General features: G+C 28.1%; 1 pseudogene; it reads right to left on the bottom strand.

Annotated features, from left to right (window-relative positions):
- Nucleotides 1-13,063: 13,063 nt before the first annotated feature.
- Nucleotides 13,064-18,541, bottom strand: LOC128290542 (uncharacterized; annotated as a pseudogene).
- Between the last annotated feature and the right edge of the window lie 257 nt (nt 18,542-18,798).

Here is an 18,798-nt window from a genome sequence, read left to right as displayed (position 1 = left end):
GAAAAATGACAATGTTAATGTTTTTCTGGGTTTACTTCTCTATTTTTGGATCATATTAACAATCATGCTTCGAAAAAATAAGGGATAAGAGTTAAATGGATTAGACAAAACATTAAAAGTTTTTCTTACATTGAGAAAGTAAAAGAAAACATTAAAAAAAATTGCTTGCATGGATTGGAGAAAGGATTTCTTTTGAGTTATTTGATGGTTTGTGTTAATACTACTTGCAAAAGGATAAGGTGTAAAGGGAAATTTAGAAGTGAAAAGTAATGGGCTGGTGAAAGCCTGGGTCAGTGAACAAATACATGAAGTGAGGGCTAAGCCCATGGATTACCCAAGGTTCAACCGCAATTTCTGACCCAAGTTAAGCTGGCCTTGTCGGTTCGGCTCTTTGTATAGGAGATCTACTTATATTAGTTTATTTTTCTTTTTCTTTTCTTTTTTCTTTTTTTTATTAATTAACCATCATAATAACAACTCTCATTTTATAATTCAATATATAATACGTATTATATAAAAGGAAGGAAGGTTATATAAGTGGCAATTCTCTTTCTTTTTTCTTTTTTCAAGTTATGTTTTTAGAATATTTTTATTTCGATTAAAATATTACATGATTATGTATAATCCGAATATTCTAAAAATTATAGAGACTAATATACGGTTACCCATTTATAAGACAATAGTCAAATTTTAATTTTAACCTCTAGATTATGCTGAAACTTAAGATTTAATCTATATATTTTATTTTTTACATAATTTAATCCCTTTATTTTTATAATATTATTAGTTACTCTAAATAATTAATATTATTAACTATTTCAATCAAAATGCTAATGCTATTTTTCTTAACATTATTCTAACAAAATTTTGATTTTTACCATAACGAATTGAATGTGTGTTTTTAAAAGAAATTCTAATCAATATTTTCAACATTATTTTTATTGTTACGTGACTATCAAGTGAACATTTTTTTTATTTTAAAATTTTAATAGAAGAATTTTAACAGTAGTAATAGACCTAATCATGAGTCGAGCCACCTGTTTAGGCCTGATGGTCTACTTGAAAAGTGACAAGCTTGAGCAAAAATATAAGCCCAAAAAATGAGATTGGATAAAAAAATAATGCCTATTTTTCTACACGGTTTGAGCCTCGAGTAAGATTTTCCTTGGCCTGATCCAATCAACCTAAACTTTCTTTTATGCTGTTGTTTGTTGCTATTTTGTTGTCATTCCGCTATTATATTGCTACTATTTTGTTGTTATTGTTTAGATATTATATAACTCTTATTTTATTGTAAATTTTGCTACTATTTTAGAGATATTTGTTTGCTAAGTTGCAACTATCTTAGTGTTATTTAAGTATAAAGACTTTTTTTTTAATGTATTTTCAATTTGTTGGGATATCTATTTTTAAATCCAAAAACTAAAAGACTATATTCTAAAAATAAAAATAAGGACTAAATTTCAAATGTAGGAGGTGTTAGGGACTTGGAGCATGTTTTAACTTTCAAATTTTTACTTTATAAATTGACACGAACAAATAACCAACTTAATGCGAAACGTAGGTTAAAAACAGACCTAGTTATGGGTCAAGTTGAGTTTGAATCGGGGTGATGCCAAAATGTAGGCATGTTTTTTAGGCTCCGGTCCAACCCAAAAAATGGTCCTAAAATTTTTGCCCATACCCGTTCCAAATAAAAAGATGCTAAACCCGAGCTTGACCCTACCCGCATTAAATTTTTTATATTATTTTTATATAAAAATAATTTTTAAAAAATATAATACATTAAATACACTAAAAACATTAAAATAAAATTTTCGCAACAAATTAAAAATACATTAAAAAATCTTTATACTTAAATAATATAAAGATAGTTAAAACTTAGCAAGCAAAATGATAGAAAAACAATAGCAAAAGAAAAAAGGACATATTTGGGCTGACTCAGGCCCCAACAAAAAATTCTTACTTAAGACTTGACCATTTGAGAAAATGAGCCTTTTTTTTTTTTGTCAAAGTTTATTTTTCGAGCCTATATTTTGTACTTAAATTCTCTCATTTTTTAGATGGGCCTTTGGGTATAGAATACATAACTCAACCCATGATCAAGTCTAGTTGAGAACCATATTAGTATATATAATAAGGATGATTATTAGATATATTAAAGGTAGAATTTTTTCTTTTGTAATATCACAAGTGAAATTAAGAAACATTTATTTTTCCTTAATTGATATTTAAAAATAGTAAATAAATGAGATTCATGGCGGTTTTATAACTTTGCTTTTAAAATTAAGTTTATGTACTTTTCACGAGTTTTATTTTTAGGAAATTAGTTTATTTATTTTTTAGATTTAAAATTCATGTCCAACTGTTAACATCGATAATTAATTTTTAATTTTAAATTCATTACAACATCATTTTTTTAGTTACGTTATTTTTTTATTTCAAAACATCATACCAACAAATTTAAAAATTTGAACAACTTAACTAAAATTTTAAAATCTAAAAATAAAAAGATTAAATTCTTAAAAATACGTGTTAAATTCCTAAAAATAAAAAATATAGAGATTAAAATTTAAATTTATTAACAGCATAATCAAGTTTGCTTAATTTTGTTCATTAAATCACGATGATTATGTATTGCCTTGAGTCAAAGACCTAAAACATATAGATGGAGGAAACAATTGCAACCAATGCAATTGGCTTTTCAGTTGATAAAGCTGCACCCTGCAATATCAAGTAATCAGCAACATGGGCTTTCCTTGGGTACGCTGCTAGTCCGCTACTCTGTGGCTTCAGTTTGGTATAAAATTAGGCACCAAAACCCTCGTTGAGATAACTATTAATGAATGAAAAAGCTTAAATGAGAGGGTTTTTGTGTGTTGATTTGTTTATTTTAATTTTTTATTCATTAAAAACTCTTCTTTTTTCTTTTAAGTTAACGAACATTAAATCAGTGTATCATAAATATTGGACAATTATATTTGGGAACATACTTATAATCATATAACCAGATTAAAATAAAATATGTTTTTGAACGGTAAAAGAAAAAAACCAAACAAATTACAATTAAATATATTTTTATTTTTAGATATTAAATAATTAAAAAACATATATATTAGTGGAAATTATATTATAAAATAAATAAAATATAATAGTTAAATAATTAAATAATAAACAAATTTTTTATACAATATTAGAACTCGTATAAAACGAATGTCTAATAATAATTTTGTTCCTTCTCAACCTTGGCAATAAATATACCAAGTAAGAGGGAATTGGCAAACAAAGTGACGTCACTGTCTCCTTCTCAATATGCATAGACAAGCATTCATAGGAAGTGGTCTAAGAATTGAACTACCGAAGGTAAGCCTATACGAATATAGGAGATTTAGAATTCCAACCAAGTCCAATTTACTTTGACATTATTTTTCTTAAGGACCACGAAAGGCGAGTTTAATGGCCTCCAGGCCCAATTACTATTCCCAATATTTTGTAACTTGTACCTGATTTTACGTTTTTATTTTAAATAATATATTTTATAATTTTAAAATATATATATACTAATTAAATCAGAATTAGTCTAATTTAAAATACACTTCCATTAGATTTGAAAAAATATATTTAAGAGAATAAAATAACATTTTAGAAATAACGAAAATGAAAAGTAGATAATAACTCGTAATAAAATATTAAATAATTAGATCTAATAACTTATCATTTGAATATGAATTAAAATTTCATCTACAAAAAATCATTACTTTAATACTGTTAACTTTAACATAATATTTTAGAACACAATGGTTAACAACATTCACAATTATATAAATTTTAGTATAATCAAATAATAGTAAAACTGTAGTAATAATAAGTAAGCATTTCAAATAATAATGAAAATCATACCTTTTTTGTGTGAAAACAAAACTTATTAAATAATACTAAAATATGACTTTTTTTCCAATAATTCTTTAGATGTTATTTTCAATCAAAATGTCTTGGTAATGCATATATTTATGATGCTAAATATTAGTTTTAATCGGTATAAAACTATACCACTAATTAAGTGATAATTAATCTAAAATAATAACTATAATTTAATATGAATCCAAAGTCTAATTAATTGGTATGAACTATTACATTGATAATGAAAACATTATTAATAAATAAATAAATTTATACATTATAGATAGCATTACAATATATTGATTTTATATTTTTATATATAATTATTTTTATTAATTATTATAGTATTTAAAATAAAATAAATATATAAATTATATTTATTTAATTACAAATATTGAATTTTCATTATTTTAATTTATCCAAATATATTCAATGATTTTATATATTTATGATTTTGTTTGTGATTTTAAGTAAAAATTTTAAAATATATGACTAAATTAATTAATTTTACATTAGTATACTATCATATTAATTAATATTACTTTTATTATTATCACTTAATAATACTAGTAATTTATTATTTTAATCTCAATTTAGTAATATTATTTACAGTAAAGAATATTTTAATCAATTTAAAATTTTTCTAAACTCGTGTTTTTATATAGATTTTTTTCACATGCAAAATTTTAGAAATTGAAATATTTTTATTTTATTATAAAATTTATAATTTTTTGTGATATTAATATTGTATAATATTTAAAATTATTATTTTCATATTTAATTTATATACTACCGGATTAAAGTTCAAATAACAATAATTTTACTTACCCAAAGTCTTATTTAGCCCATAAAGCCTTTAATTGTTTCATATAAACAAATTACGTTGTAAAATCATATATATCACACACACACACATATACATATATATATATATATAAGGATAATGACAAAATTACCCTTGTACTTTAAACAAAATTATAAATGTAATTCTTCTATTTTTAAAATATTTAATATGATATATGAACTTTAATTTTTGTTGATGTTAAAATTAAAAAATCCCCAAACATAAGCCACCACATGTCACTTTTGACAAAGATTTTCATTTCAAATTATTCTAGGGACCCCACAATAAATAACCCCATTTAATTTAAACAAAATAAAAAACATTAAATTTAACAAGGCTAAATTACAGAATAAAACCTTTTTTTTTAACTACGAAAATAGGTCAGTTTTTTTTTAAATGACAGAAATAGGCAAATTTTGCTAAAACGTGTCCAACTGGTGTCCTTTTTATGGGGAAAAAAAAAACTTTTCTCCTCTGACCAGTAAAGCGCTTCCAGCTCAATGCGCTAAGCAAAAACGTGTCCAAGTTAGCACGTTTTTCCCCTCCCCCAACGATCACTTCCAACGGCTTGCCCCTCCCCCCAACAGTAAAAAAAAAAAATCTATATAAAAACACATGTATACTAAGATTCTAAACAATTAATTATATATATACATATTATAACAGTTTTATCTTTTAATGTTGTAACAATCCAAAAATTAGTGATGTCAAGATATTTATCATCTTTTTTTTTTCAATTCTCTCTTTGGCCAAATGTTCAAGAGAAGAAGGAGGTTTTCAAACGTTTTAATTTTAACCCTTTGATTAGTAAGCTATTTCAAGTCCATTTTTTTTTTAATTTATATTTTTAAGATTGTGGAAGCTTGATTTAGCTAGCCCATGTATTATTTTGCAAAACTGTTAAAGTTTTCAAAAGTTGCTATTGTTGATTTCTTGAAGTTTCTTGTGCTAAATTATTAGATTTTTAGCTTAAATATGAAAAATGACTAGTTATAAAGTTTAAATGTTAGTTTCGTAACATAAGGACTAAAAAGAATTATTTGTAACACTGTTATGAGACTTTGATAAAAATAAATAGTAGAGAGCTTATAAAGGAAGAGATTGAAATAAGATTAGAAAACGAAGCTCAAATTTGAAAGATATGGCTATTTCAGTTTTAGGGACTAAATTGAATAAATGTAAAAGTTTAAGGGACATTTGAAAAATAAAATTGAACTGATTCATGCTTATAATAGGATTATATGAGATGTTTGGAATTGATAAGTTGAACTTAATTATTGTATAGACCAATAATTGAACCAAATCGAGGCTAGTTGTTGAAAAGCAAAAATTGTCTAATAGTCCTTAAAAGCTTGTTTGGTTATTGTTTCGCAAGGTAAGTTCATATGGAACTTACTAAGTTAATTCATGTTATGTTTTTATTTATATAAATTGAATAATTATATTTGTTATATGTTTATTTTGTTATGCAATGTATGATATCGAGGAAATTGAAAATAATTATTTGAGTTTAAAATATTATGTTTGAGATTGATTATCGAACTAGAAGACTAATTTAAACAACAATAGAAATTTGTGTAACTTAGTGATTATATGTATTGGCATTGAATTTGGTTGGAATGTATTATGTTATTTAATGAAACTAGAAGAACTTACTTAAATCATGGGAGAGCAAATTGTTTAACTAAACACTTTATTGACAACAGTAGTATTACAACTTTGAAAATTTACCAAAAATTGTAGGAATCGAGTTAAAGTTTGAATCTAGCATTAATTTAAATCTTATTGAGTCTAGTTTTGCACAAAACCAACGGTGAAAGCAATAGAATTGTATATTATGAGATATAATATTTTTTATGAGACAATGTTAGAATGATTTCAGGTTCAGTTGTTCTAAATTTGAAAAATCATTATAAATTGTAAAAAAAAAATTAGGTGATGAAATTTATATGCCTAGAATATTAATTAGTCTATTTCCAAAGAGAAAAACAAAAACATAATCGAAGACTTATACTGAAAGATATTTAATTTTTAGTGAAGAAGAGTCAAAGTTGCCTAAAAGCAGAATAGGGAGAGGTTTTAAAAAAACAAAACTGGTATTAATCTACCAAGAAATAAATTCTGAAATTTTTATGATAAACATTCTATTGAGTCAGGTTTCAAAAACAAAAAGCGGATCTTAATTTCGAATTATGTAGGTCTAAATATAAATAATTTAGTAATTACTACTCAAGAAGACAGTTCTATTAAAAGTATATGTCTAAATAGTGAAATGATAATTCATGTTACGTAAAAACGTGTCATACTAAGGCTAAAGATTCTTTTATAAATACTTGTACATAAAGGAAGTGGAATAGAGAGGAGGAGGAGGAGGAAAAATAATCGAAGAGTTATAAAATGAATTAACAGTTGATTATGACTGATCAAATCATATTGGTGTAAATTTAATTGATTATTGAGATAGATGGCTAAATTGAATAAAAGTGAAAATCTTAAAAACTAAATGAAATTGTGAAATTGGTTTGGAATTGAAATGGTATTATATGTTATGCATGAAATGATATCATGAGTGATAAATTGATGATATTAAGATCGATAGAATGAGAATTGAACTTATAAGAAAATTGGATAAATTATTACCTTATTAATTGCTCGGGTGGAGTTATTTTGACTATATATCAATTAGCGCTGGGCGCATTTTACTTCAGACGTTCCGATGAATGCTAGGTGCAAACTAATTACTTCAGATATTCCAATGAGGCATTGGGTGTCAAATGGTTACTTCGACTATGTGTCGATGAATGCTAAGTGCAATATTTACTTTTGTTATATCGATGAGCGTTGGGGGCAATCTATTTTATTCAGAAATTATATGATGAGGCACCAAGTGCCAAATTGGGGTGTTGGTTGGATTTGTGTATCCGTCCATATCCAAGTCAAGTTAATAAGGATTTAATATGTAAAAATTTATAATTATAATGAAAAGAATAGTTAATGTGAAAGAAATTTGTAAACCAGATTAATAAGTCTGAAAGATTGGTATGAAATTGTGATGAATTCAACGATTCAATTTGGAAAATGACATGTTAACATGATATATTTCTAACTAGTTATTTATTCATATTTAAGATGATTTATAAGATACATTTACAATGAGATGTTGTGTATTGATGATTAATTGAATTGTGATTCGAAATTGAATGTGAACATATATATTGGATTGAACTATAATGAAATCATTGTCATATGATAAGAACAATGTACAGGGTACGAGTATGCAAATACGATAAAATTCAGGATATGATATGTGGAAATATGAATGGTTCTATCAGGAGTGATATTATAATTGGAATTAGAAATTTAACAATGTAATGAAATAGATTGACAATAAATATGATAATGAAATGAGTTAGTGACTTGATAAAATATATCGAAATGAAATAGTATAATGCTATGGAATCAATTGTGTATATATGTGGATCATGATAAAGGAAATACATGAACTTCTGTGTGAATAAATTGGAAATGAGCTTTGGGGAGGCTAAAATGAATACGAATGAGTAGATCGACTCCAGAAAGAGACTTAAATGGTTTATTGTTGTGGAATGTGTTAGGAAATGTGCCCATATTGTAGTAAACATGTAACTGTTTTTTATTTATTTAAACGATGAATAAATAAATAAAGTTAATTTCACATTTCACTATTATGTCTTTTGTATTTATTGTTTTTTATATTTTGCATGCATAGCGAAATTGTGACAATCAAATATTAGCTCATTGATTGTCTAAAGTTCAAACTGAAGATAAGTGGCATTGTAAAGAACGTTTACATTGCGAGAAAGATAACTTACTTTAGTAGATGTCTAAATAAATCTGTAATCCCGTAAAAGAATCAAAGTGAACATTTGATTCAAATACTAAGAAGGATTATTATGTCTTCTACAATTCTAATTAGAGAGATGACTATTCTTGGCTATTGGAACAGTTAACTCCATGAGTAGAGATATAAATGTATTCATTGGTAGAATGATACATTGGACTGTGGCCCAAGATAATTTAATTTTGAATCCATTTGTAAATTAATTCACTTCTGACGTTCATGGTGTGATTTATCTAAGTTTATTTTCCATTGCGTTTTCCAATCTGCTTTTCCAACATAATGAACATGAAATTGATTTTTATAATGTTAATGACATAAATGTTTAATTCATGATTGGTATTGAGTTTTAAAAAGGCTTTATAATAGGTGTTGGCATGTAAATGCAATTGATCACTTCTATTGCATTGATAAATGTATTGGTTTGACACTTGATATGAATGACATACTAGTTGGATGTTACAATTTTCTTAACTTGTAATTTTGTTATTTGAATCATAAAAATACTACCGAGTTCCATTGCTCAACATATGGTTTGTTTTTCGTGCGCAAATTCGGCATAATTCAAGATATTTGAACTAAGACTTCAACATCCAGTCAATAATCCCGATCTCGTCAATGTTTGTATATTCCGTTTTCATTCAATGTTGGCATGTACCTAGTTGAGTCTAATTTGGTTTGTTCTTAAGTAATTGCTCTTGTTCAATTTGGTATCATATGATGGATGTTTGGTTCATGTTCAACCTTAGATTAGTTCTTGGAGCTTTTGTGAACGTGTGTAAATCCCTTAAATAGTTGATTATTGTGATTAATGTTTGTTTGATTGAATTAAATCTTACAATGGCTTAAAATTGAAATAAGTTGATCATAGTCGTTCCAACGACGAATGTGATATCATGTTGCTTGAATTCGGCGATTGAGTCGGGTATAGGGTGTTATAATTTTTTCTAATAATTAAAGTATTAATTATATTCATAATATTATAAATATATTATATTTAAAAATTTTAAATATATATTTTAAGTTGTTCATATCTTTCAAATATTATTTCATCAATAAATTTAATTAATACATCTTTATTTAATCAATAACAATTTTATAAAATGCACGAGCAAGCCATGCATCTCACGAGATTGAAAACTACTATATATATATATATATATAATATTAAGGGTGTTTTGATAAACTATTAAAAGATTTTATTCCATTAAAATAAAAGTTCTCAATATTTATTTTTAAAATGTGTTTGATAATCTTAATATTATTTATTTAATATAAAATTTTCAATAAAGCAGTCGTTGCATAATAGGTAGATAGCTATTTATTTGAAAATGTTAAATTTAATTTTATTTAAAAATAGATTTTTGAGATAGATTTTATTTTCTTTTGTAAATAAAATATCCAAAATTATTATATTTAAGTTTTATCTAAAACAATGCAAAATATTATATTATATTTAAGAAATAAATAATTTTAAAAATAAAATTATTTTTATCAACCACCATATTTACTTCAATACTTAATTTTAATTAATGTACCAAATAATTTTCTAATATATTGTAAATTTTAGTTTCAACATTTATTTTTTTCACTTTATCAAACAAAACTTAAGTTTTGTGTAAAAAGTTTATTTTTATTTAGGTTAATTACATTAAAAATCTCCAAACTAAAATAATTTAATTGATCCCCAAACCATATGTAGTAATAGATCCTTCCATCAACCATTTCAAAATCTTTTCTATTTGACTTGTGTCACCATCTGAGTGCAACACATGTCTATTTTCAAACTTTTCTTTTATATTTTCTTTTCGTTATTCTTTCTTTTTATATAATAAAAATTTAAATTAAAATAATTTATTTTATACGTAAAATATAATTAATTATAATATTATTTAATCATATTAGTTTAATAAAATATTCTTAATTTTTTCTTTTACATCTATTAGAAATCATATTTTATAAATAATTTATAAAATATTAAACTAATTTATATTTATTTTAAAAAATTGCTCTTTCTTCTATTTTTTTTATCTATCTCCTTGTAACTTTTTGTCCTTTAAACTAAAGACCATAACGACAAATTTTAGTGGCTCATAGAAGTACTTAAAACATATATTTTTAATTTTGTATTTGTTATCACTTTTTGTCTGTTCATAAATAAATATAAAGAAAATATATAATATTTTATATTAATTGAAATAAATTTTATTTATTAAAATAAAAATAAATGTATTCTAAATTAAATAAGGTAAATAAAATTTATATTCCATAAATAATTTATGTTTTACATGATTATTTTATTCGTAAATAGTAAAAGAGTAAACTAATATAAATGAATGTATTTTAATTAATGACTAAAATTATTTTAAATTAGTATATATATCTTTTTTTATGTATTTATTTATCTAATTAAATTTATTTTAATTGAAATAAATAATTTATAATTAATTGTAAATTTAAAATTAATTAATTTATAACATAAAATATTGTTTGTTTTTATTTTAATTATTTATAATGAACAAAAGAAAAAAAAAGAATAAATTGTAAAAAAAGCTAACTTGCTATACAACTATATGATGGCATAAATACAGAACTGGAGAAGAGACCTTCCTTTTATAAGAACCCAAAAGAACAATGAAGAACGGATTTTCTCTCGTCTTCAACCGTAAACAATATTCTTAACACTCTGCTTTCTTTGTTTTCACAATTTTTTCCGTCTCACTCCCTTACTTTTTCGATTCTCTGTCCATTTAAGTGAATCCACTTCCTTTAACACCATCACATTCTATTTCTAATTTCCTCCCTCGTTTAGTACTTGTATCAATAGGTAAACTAATAGGTTAAAATTATCCCGTAGGCTTTATTTGTGATCAACAATTTTTGTGGGCATTATGTGGCAATAGTCTGTTGCTTAATTAGCGGGTCGGCCTAAATTGGTTGGTGTTGTCTTTTGCTAATGTTCGTGGGTTCTTTTATTGTTATTATTAATAATTAAATCTAAATAAAAATTTTTTATTGCTATTTTATTTAATACTAGTGTTATTATTATAAACTAAAATCATTTCAACAGTGTGGTTAAAAGTTAATGGGCTTTTTCTTTCGGCCTTTGAGTGCACAATCATTTTATTTTAATTGAAGTGAGACATGGATAAATATGATTTTTATACGTGTCATTTGATCCCGCCTACCTTATTAGTCCCCTTCTATCACTGGTAAAAAGTAACATTAGGCACAAGAGTACAAACTCAAAATCACACACCATTCGACAGACAACATAGTTGTGAAAGACTTAGAAAACGAGTCCCCAAGACTCGAGGAAACCTCCATCCAAGACAAAGGACGGAAAAATATTAATCCGAAACAGACTTCGTCTTACTAGTATAATGGCCGGAACCCGGCATACAGACGATATCTTTATTCTACCTAAAATGTAGAGCACGGCTAAGGGCGGCTCTCTTGAACTTGAAACCACCGATGACGTCTTTCTTCTACCTGGAGGAAACACGGAAGCAGAAGATATATACAAGGCTGCTGGAGAAAATGCAGCACAAGCTCCAAAACTTAGTCGACCGATAACAAGGGGGTCGAGGCACCAAACGGGACAGCCAAACGTACCGTTATGAAGAGGAGAGGGAGATCTATTGAACCCCTACCGTCATGGTCAGAGAAGTCACTGGAACCAGCAGCTACAGAGGAGAGCAAAACGAGAGGGAAAATGTTTCTGCCCAACCCAAACTAAAGTTAATTTCATGACAAGTCTGACAATCTAGGGATATTATATGGTTAAGGGTGGGAAAAATATAATTTAATCTTAGAGCCAAAACTTGTTAACTATTAGAATAGAAATATAATTTTTTGAGGATAAGTTAGAAATTATATGTTGAATTTTTTAAATTGAATTATTAATTTTAAAATTACAAATAGGGTAAATTACATTAATAGCCACTTAATTTTGGAGTAACTGATAAAATAGTCACTCATGTTTTAATTTAGTCACTCAATTTTTAAAAAATAATAAAATAGTCACTAATGTTATTAAAAAGTGACAAATCAGTCCCTCGTTAACATTTTCTGTCATAGGCTTAACGGGATAGTTGACGTGGCCAGTTAACTAGTTGATGTGGCCAGTTAACTTGCCACATTGGATGAGTAGTCAAAGGGTCAAAAAAGAAAAAAGATGATTGGTTGAGGTAAAAATAAGAATAGGAGAAGAAGAAGAAAAGAAGAAGAGGAGAAGAAGAATAGAAAATGGAGGAGCTTCATACCAGCGATTCCTAAGGGTCAAAATCTGGGAATTCAAAAATGACTACGCTTCCACAACATCGACGCCTTTATGGCCAATGCCCTCCATTGCATCATGATCTCCGAGGTTCCCACCATAGCCATCAACCTGTCGAAATCAAAGTTAACTCTTCTGTCATCAAAGACAAGTTCATCGCCCATTAACTGACCGGATGAGTAATCATCGGAGACAAATAAACTTGACTTTGTATCACAGTTGCACCAATCTTAAATCCTGGAACCACCGTGAAACTGACCCTAACGTCAACATTGCCATCGTTAATTCCGCTGGATAAAAGTGATTCTTCAGTCACATTTTCCATGTAAATATTCGAGAAGCTACAATCTTTTTTTACCTAAAAGATTGAAACTTATTCATTCATTAAAGATCCCAAGCAATGCAAGAGCCAAAACCGCCTAGACATCTCTGCAAAAGCTGTGAAAAAATTTGTATTCGGGAACCCACTGGAGGTAACTAGCTTCCTTTGGCTCAAGTTCCCGAAAAAGGAACACTCCATTTTAGCATGGACAAGGTTGAGGTACTTGATTCTGGTGAATCTAGCTAAAAAAAAGCTTAGGTTTTAAGCTAAATATGATTTAGGGTGTGCAGATTTTAAGGTCTTAAATGTGTTGAAATGCTGCTCGGGTCAAGTCTTTTTGAGTCAGAATCTTTTGCGACCCCAAAGTTAGGGGAGTCGAAGCCTTCCAACATTGTTTTACACACAAAGGATTCAAATGCAAAGCACTTATGGATTTCTCTTGCAAAAATAACTTTAGGTTCAATAGTTTTAGCAGCTGCATCAAGATGGCTATGGTGGGAACCTCGAAGATCATGATATGGCAGAGGGCTTCATCCATGGAGGCGTCAGTGTCGTGGAAGTGTAGTTGTCTTTGAGTTCCTGAATTTTGACCATTGCGAATCACTGATACGAAGCTCCTTCTATTTTCTCTTTTTCTTTTCCATTTATTCTCTTATTCTTCTTTTTCTATTGTTCTTCTACTGCCCAAACTTCTTAAATGTGGTTGTTTAAATGACAACTAGCCCACCGTTACATGCCATTTCACTTTTCCATTACGTCTGTAATGGAAAATGATTAAAATGACTGTTTTGTTATTTTTCAAAAGTTGAGTGACTGAATTGAAACCTGAGTGACTATTTTATCAGCTACCCTAAAGTTGAGTGACTATTGGTGTAATTTACCTTTACAAATATAATTATATCATTTTATTCAAAGGGCTAAAACAGTTGTCTTCACTTCTATATTTTCCTACCTCATTCTATCTATGTTCTATTTTTCTTATTTTATTACTCCCATTCGTGTTTAGCAATGATAAAATCACCCCAGATATGTCGTGCTTGATTTATGAAAAAGTCAATTGTCAACGTGTCATAGTGTTCTACTGATGCTATAGTTATATCGTTGCCGACCTTAAACCCTACAACCAAAACTTACTTAATAGCATGTATTTTAGTTAAATTAAAATCGAGCCGTTTGTCCAAAAAGTATTGAATGCAATGATAAAATGCATTACACTCCTAGAGAAAGAACTTAAATTCGAATATTGAAGACAACATTGTCGAGAAGAATAGTTATAAATTCCGAACATATACTGTAAGATAAATGTGGAGAATATTAAAAAGAAAATTGAGCATTTTGCCATAATCTTTTGTTAATTACCTATTGTTGTTTTAATTAGCTTTAGATTGACTTAAATTGTGTTTAATAATTAACTCAAGTTTTTTCTTTTATATTAATTCATTTTAATTAGTAAAGTACCATGGAGTCCCTCATATTGGAAGTTAGATTGGATTTTATTCTCTCTATTTAAAAATAGACAAATTAATCCATATATGTTAGATTAAATAGCAATCGATCATTGTTAAAACTCTATTCATTTCTACTATTAAAAATTAGTCCTTGTATGTTAGTTTGTTCCATTAGTCACAACATCTTTTAAGAGTATAAATGGATAAAATTTTAATAGAAATACAATATAATTTTTAATAAAAATAAAATATAATTTAACTATTAATAAAATGATTTCCATAATACTTTTACTCGTAATAATCTAGATTAACTCAATTCTACAATTTTGCCTACTCATGTTTGAGTTCAATCTTTGATTTCTAGGTTTAGTTTGTCACTCGAGCTTTAGAACCCCAAGCCCGTTCCTACATTTTACTCCACCGCATCTCTTGATTGAGTTTAGCCTAATGGTGTTGTATACTATTTCTTAATTATTTTGAAATGGTAATAATGAAAATTTTAAATTTGGTTTAACAAAATTAATGGTGAGTTTGGATGGGCGGTGCGTTTACCTGTAATTAGTGTAAAAATAGTAGTGACGGTGAGATTAAATATTGTAGTGTAAGACAAAAAGTAAATTAAACGCACCGTACCATACCCCACCACTTATCCAAACTCACCCTAAATAATTGTAAATTCATTTCTCACTATAGCAAAACAGGTTTTTAATGACCTTTTTTTGGCCCTATAGCGACATTTATAAGCGCCGCTAAAACCGTTTACGGCGCTTATCAAAAGCACTACAAAAAATGTTGCTCTAGATAACGCTGCTAAAATTTGCGACATTTATGTAGAAAAACACCGTAAGAGAGTCGAGCATGTTGTGGCGTTTGAAACTAAAAACATCGTAAAAGATCATGTTCTTTAGCGGTGTTTGTAGTAAAAGTGCCTCTAAAGATCATGTTCTATAGTGGCGTTTGTGAGAAAATGCCACTAACATTAACAGATTTTTCAACCTATTTTTTTTCATATAGAACCCGAATTTTCAACATATTTTCCTATAACTTAAAATCCAACAACAAACTTCAAATCTAAATGATACTATCATGAAAGAAATATGCATATGATTTAAATTAATAACTGAAATTAACAAAATATATTCAAAAGTTATATTGCTAAGATATTCTCACAATAAGAAAATAAAAGTCTAAGACGGCGGATTCTACGATTGATTCTGCTGAAACATCTTCATCATATTTTGAAGCTGTAGCTGGAGTTCGTCATATTTTCTTGTTGCCTCTGCTGCTGCCTCTGCTTGTTTTCATCATACCTTTCTCTCCAGGAATAATCATAAATAAGATAAAAGAATATTGTTTCATGCAAATCCACGGAGGCAAATTGTAAGGAACAAGCACTATAGGCCAAGTACTGTACAAAGTACTCATGATTTTAAAAGAATTAAATCTATCAGATGCTAGCCCAAGCCTCACATTCTAAGGATCGCTTGCAAAGCTTGGAAATTTCCTGTCAAATGATTTCCAAGTTAAAGAATCCGTAGGATGCCTTAATAATCCATCATCGGTTCGTTCATCATGATGCCACCTCATAGACTCAGCTGTCTTTGACGCATGAAAAGACTTTGAAGCCTTGGTATTAGTGGAAAATATCGCAAAATCTTTACTGGCTTCTTTCTTGACTGTGCCTCTCCTTCATCCTCATTCACATCTTCTGCATTCTTATTCATCCAATAAGATTTATCGCAAACATGTCAAGACTATTAGTTTTTCCGATCACCCCAATACAACAAGCAATCATTTGGGCAACTATGATTTTTGTTGTACCCAATGCCTAAATCTTTTACCAGTTTCTTCATATCTTTGCATGAATGAAGGATTTTTGCAAACAGAAACATATCTCTCAAAATCTCTAATAGTAGCGTAAAAGAGTTTCCGGTCCACCCTTCCAAACATTTTAAGTGAAAAAGACGAATGTAGAATGATAGTTTTGAAAATTTTGATCCCTCATAAAGTTCTCCATTCATTTCATTAAGTAACTTTTAGAACTTCGCCGCTTCTCCATTTGGCTCTTGATCAGGTGCACTTCTTCTCGTTTTAGTAAAAACATTTCCACCAATATCACAATCATAGGATGCAATAATTTTAGGTGGAAACGATTGCAAACCATGACTATGTATATTAAATGCATCCTGCAACATACCTTCCATGTCAACTTCTCTAACAGACTAATGGTGAGCATTATGAGGATAAGCAAAATTAATCCTTGAAGAGGTTCTACGGGGTGTACACTCTCTATAGAAAATCTATTTTTTATACCCCCGAATAAAACCATCAACAATTAGATATTCGTAGACAGCTTCACAAGTATGCCAATTGATGTTGCCACACTTCTTACATGGGCAAAGAATCATATTCTCTTGGCTTGCATTTTGAAATACAAAATTTAGAAAAGTTTGTACTCCATTTCGATAGTCGTTGCTTACCTTTGACAAATCCATCCAACTTTTATCCATTTCGTAGTTCTTGAAGTTTAAAGTTAACAATAAATTACGGTTATGTAAGTGTTCTAAATATATTTAAATCACGTCATTGTACTAAAATAGATAATATATATCAAATATCTAATTAGGTTGTTTTCTAATTCTCTATTTCTAATTAAAACATATAAGTAATAAATTTACCACAACCAAATCAAATAAACAAGCAATTTTAAATTTTAATTAAATTAAATTAAAACATGTAAGTAATAAGAGGTACTTACTAATGCAATTAAGGAGAGCTTAAAATAGAGTTGTTTGATTAAGCAATTCAAATGAGCCTATCGAATACTTCTTTTGTAGGGATCCAATTCACTGTTTTTATAAAAAACATAATAAATAAATGATAAGATAAATTGACATTAATATATATTAATTCATGTTATTTAAATTACAAGAAGCTAATTTGTAGCAGTTTGTATCATTAAAGCATGGAACTAATTAGATAGAAGAGGGGATCTAAAAACCATGTTTCAATTTCTAAACCTCCAGATAATGTCAACACACGAGCTGACCTGATTTGTTGCAACTCGAACGGATCAAGCAACGATGGATGGAGCAGATGACTGTCAAGCTTCGAAACAAGAGTCAGACAAGCAGAGGACTGTCGAGCAGTGATGGATGGAGCAGCGTCGACGATGGAGATAGAGATCGATGGCAAATGCACTGTCGACGATGATGCAGCAGCAGGCGATGGGAAAGAAAAAACTAAGATAGGGAGTTAAAGAAAACAATTTGGAGGAATAAAGGTTGGGGGTCAGCTATCAAAATGGCGCTTTCAATAAAAATTAAAAAATATTCGTAGCGTTTATGGGCAAAACGCCGCTATTGCTTTACCTTTAGAGGCGTATATGAGAAAAATACTGCTATTGTTTTACCTTTTGCGGCGTTTATGGGAAAAACGCCGCTATTGTTGTTATACCTTTAGCTGCGTTTAGGGAAAAACGACGCTATTTCTTTACTTTTTGCGGTATTTATGGGAAAAACGCCGCTAACGCTGCTCCCATTCAGTGTACCTTTGCGGCGCGTAGCATAAAATGCTGCTAAATATGTATACTATTTATGACGCTATTTCAACAATCGCCACTATAGAATGACTTATTACGGCATTTTTCGATTAGCGCCACTAATGGCATATATTTGTGGCGTTTTTCAAGACAAACGCCGTTTGAACATTTGCGGCATTTACGATCCAAACCCCACTAAAAACATCACTAAAAGCTTAATTTGCTGTATTGTCTTAACAAGATTATTAGAGATTTTCATTTGGATCAACCTTGCGAAAGTGATAAATACCTAGTTGCACATATAATGGACTTTCGAAGTTCAAACCCCATTGTGTATTAAAACTTTATTATTTTTAAAACATAATATAATTTTTGGCCCTAAATTTACTTTAATTTTCGTACTTTTTTTTTCACTTTGGTATATAAACTTGGCAATTAAATTCATTTTGGTTCTTGAACTTGGATTTCATTGAGATTTGATGATGTGACTAGTATTTTAGGAATATGATTGGATTGGTTGGTTGGATTGATTGGATTGAGAATCGATCATTGTATTGGTCCAAACAAAGGGGTTGAATCGATTGAAT

Source organism: Gossypium arboreum, chromosome 3, assembly GCF_025698485.1.
Source record: "Gossypium arboreum isolate Shixiya-1 chromosome 3, ASM2569848v2, whole genome shotgun sequence".
NCBI lineage: Eukaryota > Viridiplantae > Streptophyta > Magnoliopsida > Malvales > Malvaceae > Gossypium > Gossypium arboreum.
Note: the sequence above shows the minus strand (reverse complement) of the source record. Positions and strands in the feature narration are given on the sequence as shown.